Source organism: Camelus bactrianus, chromosome 6 (genome assembly GCF_048773025.1).
Source record: "Camelus bactrianus isolate YW-2024 breed Bactrian camel chromosome 6, ASM4877302v1, whole genome shotgun sequence".
NCBI lineage: Eukaryota > Metazoa > Chordata > Mammalia > Artiodactyla > Camelidae > Camelus > Camelus bactrianus.
The window spans coordinates 44,171,935-44,175,992 of NC_133544.1; the positions used below are offsets into that span (position 1 = coordinate 44,171,935).

A 4,058-nucleotide genomic window follows, 5' to 3' on the forward strand; every position below is an offset into this window, starting at 1 on the left:
AAAGTAAGGCAGTGGTGTATATATGTGGAGTAATTTCTACCATAATGCAACTAATTTTTTAAATTATAAATGACAACAATATACTTAACTGTGTTGCCTGTGGATGACCAGAACCTCAAAGTGAAGTATTTCTTTTAGATTCTCCCTTAAGGATGGATCAAGTTGCATCAATCATTGTTCTATGGCAATATCATAAGGGGTGCTATTAGTTTTCCTTTAATTTTTAAAATCCGCATCTCCAAATGCATAATAGCAGCTGAAGATCAGAGCAAGCCAGATATATGAGCCACCTGTTCACTTTGTGTCAGGATTGGACACAGGCAGTAGGAGAGCTTGGCAGGGTGGTCCATTGATGTTAGGGCATTTTCCATCTAGACATGGACTCCTTACCTTTAGGTTACAGTAGAAATGCCATGGACAAGGTGTCTTACTTCAGGTCAAATGGTGGGCCAGGGAGGCTACTAATTAATTTTGGAGGGATAGAGTTAGGTGGGTTTTTATTTTAAACAACTGTCAATTTTCAAAATCAAATTTGCAAGTACTGATTGCAATCAGGCATTTAAAATAAATGAATCCAGTGCTTGCTTCAGCAGCACATGTACTAAAATTGGAACAACATAAAGAAGATTGGCATGGCCTCTGTGCAAGAATGACATGCAAATTTGTGAAGCGTTCCATATTTTTATAAATGCCGCAGAGGATGTGGAGAAAAGAGAACCCTCCTACATTGCTGGTGGGAATGTAGTTTGGTGCAGCCATCAGGGAAAACAGTATGGAGATTCCTTAAAAACCTAAAAATAGACCTACCATATGATCCAGCAACCCCACTCCTGGGAATATATCAAGAAGAAACTCTAACTCAAAAAGATGCATGCACCTTAGTATTCATAGCAGCACTATCTACAATAGTCAAGACATGGAAACAACCTAAATGTCCATCAACAGGTGGCTGGATAAAGAAGTTGCGTGTGTGTGTGTGTGTGTGTGTGTGTGTGTGTGTGTGTGTGTGTGTGTGTGTGTGTGTGTGTGTAATGGAATACTACTCAGCCATAAAAAGGATAAAATAATGCCATTTGCAGCAACATGGATGGACCTGGAAATTGTCATACTAAGTGAAGTAAGCCAGAAAAAGAAGGAAAAATACCATGTAATATCACTCGTATGTGGAATCTGAAAAAATGACACAAATGAACTTATTTACAAAACAGAAAGAGACTCACAGACATAGAAGACAAACTTATAGTTACCAGGGGGTAAAAGTAGATGGGGAGAGACAAATTGGGAGTTTGGGATTTGTAGATACTAGCTATTACATATAAAATAGATAAATAGTAAGGTCCTATTATATAGCACAGGGAACTAGATTCAATATCTTGTATAATGAAAAAGAATATGAAAATGAATATATGTATGTATATGCATGACTGGGACATTGTGCTGTACACCAGAAATTGACACATTAAAACACAAAGTTGACACATAAAAAATTAAAACTAATATTACCATACAATCCAGCAATTCCAATTCTGGGTATTTATCTGAAGAAAACAAACATTATTTTGGAAAGTTAAATGCACCCCAGGTTCATTTCGGCATTATTTAAAATAGCCAAGATATGAAGACAACCTAAGTATCTACTTACCGATGAATTGATAAAGGAGTTGTGTTATGTCAATGGAATATTGCTCAGCCATGAAAGAAAATGTTGCCATTTGTGACAACATAGGTGGTCCCAGAGGGTATCATTCTAGGTGAAATGAGTCAGACAGAGAAAGACAATATACTCTGTAATTTCTGGGGTAGGATCTAGCTCAGTAGCAGAGCACATGCTTAAGCATGCACAAGGTCCTGGGTTCACCCCCAGTCCCTTCATTAAAAAAAAGATTGTACGATTTCTTTTGTATGTGTAATCTGAAAAACAAAACAAACAAACATAAAGCAGAAACAGAGTCATACATACAGAAAACAAATGGGTGGTCCCCAGAGGGAAGGTGGCTGGAGGGTTGGGCAAAACAGGTGATGAAGTATAAGCCTCCAGTTTTTTTTTAAACTTTTTTTTATTGAGTTATAGTCATTTTACAATGTTGTGTCAAATTCCAGTGTACAGCACAATTTTTCAGTTATCATGAACATACATATATTCATTGTCACATTTTTTTTCACTGTGAGCTACCACAAGATCTTGTATATATTTCCCTGTGCTATACAGTATAATCTTGCTTATCTATTTATAAACCTCCATTTTAAAACAACCAAGTCACTAGGATGTAATGTACAGCACAGGGAGCAGAGTCAATAGCACTGTAATAACTTTAGTGACAGATGGTTCCTAGACTTATCACGATGATCAATTCATAATGTATATGAATGTTGAATCACTATGTTGAATACCTGAAACTAATGTAGTATTCTGTCTGCTCTACTTCAATAAAAAAATAATAATTTGAATTTACAAGCTTTAGAGCTAGAGTCATGTATTTTTCTTTTTAATTATTATTTTCTTGGAAAGCTGAGTGTTGAAAACACATCAAGCCCTCAGCAGGGAGTGTGGAGAGACTGTCTGGAAGTTTTATGCGAAGTTACAGCACAAGCTGGCTGTGGGTGATAGCACAGGAAGAGCTGGTTACCAGACTGTGAAAATCTAGGAGAGTTGGCCAAAGAATCACTAGAGATTGATTAGTGTCATACTGTAAGTAAAATTTAGAATCCTTAACACATTTGATGTGGTTTTACACTCCACCTGCAGAAACACAGTCAATGCAGGCTCTGCACTGAGTGAAGTCATTGAATTTTATCCTGTAGCTTCTGTCTGAAAAAAATCTTCTCTGCACATAAGCTCTCCAATTTGCTCCTACGTTCAGGAACACAAGAAGGAGCACACGCAGAGATAGTTTTTAGACAAAGAAGGGTCATACTTCTTATTGTTAAATATTTTAAATATAGTGAGTCATGTGTATGAATATTTATGAAAACAATTACTGGTAAAATGAAATCTCCTGCTTAGTTGTCTCATCCCATTTTTTTTCCGAGTGAAGATTCTCATAAATTTTATGTTTACCCTACCTATGCATGATTTGATGCATATGTACTTCACTTAAGTGAAATAAGTATTATTTTGCATGGTTTCCAGCTTTGTAACTGACACCGCACTGTAGATTCCTTCCTCCCAACCCCCTCACAATGTATTTCTGACATTGTGTTATTGGAATATACTGTATTTATCTATTCTGCTGAAGGGCACAAATCATTTTCAATTATTTTGCTGTTAAAATTGTGCTATTTATTTATGCATTCATTCATTAAACAAATCTTTATTGGCTGTCTAATGTGCTAGACACTGTACTAGGTGCTGAGGATACAGCAGTGATCAGAACAAAAAAAAATCCGTTTTTATGGAGGTTATGTTCTTTCCATTTCATCTTCTTTTGTGTCCTTAAATATTGTTTCATACTTTTTCTTATAAAGATATGTCACATCTTTTGTCAAATTCATTTTACATACCTGATATATTTTGTTGTTATAGTGAACAGGATGTATTTTTTCCTATTATACTTTCTATTTAGTTATTACTGGCATATGGGAGTTCTGATGGCTTTGATGAGTTGATCTTGTATTCAAAAACCTTGCTAGTCTATACTGACACTTCTAATACTGTTTCCCATAGTTTCTCTTGAACTGCTTAAAACTGTCTTCAAATAGAGTTCGTGTTGTTTTTTATTGTCTAGTTTTAGTTTCTCATTTTTATTGACAAGAAATGGTAAAGGACACTCTTGTCCTGGGACTGTCTTTCATGAGAATATTATTAAAATAGTCTTTATTAAGCATAATGTTTGCTGTAAGTTTGTTAAATACTCTTTATTAGGATCAGGTTAATGAAGTTTCCTTTTATTCCATGTTTGCTAAGAATTTTTTTGTGAATAGGTCATGAATATTAGTCACTGGGTTTCTATATTCATTGAAATGCTATTTGCCCTGATGATCTATGACCGCTGGGCATCAATTAATAGCTTTGGTGATGCTAGTCATCCTTGAATTCATGAGATAGACTCTATTTGCTT

General features: G+C 35.4%; 1 non-coding gene across 1 annotated transcript; it reads left to right on the forward strand.

Moving 5' to 3' along the window:
- Positions 1–577: 577 nt before the first annotated feature.
- LOC123611859 (U6 spliceosomal RNA) lies at positions 578–684 on the forward strand. Its single transcript, XR_006718956.1, has one exon. It is a non-coding gene; the product is annotated as a U6 spliceosomal RNA (small nuclear RNA).
- Positions 685–4,058: the final 3,374 nt, after the last annotated feature.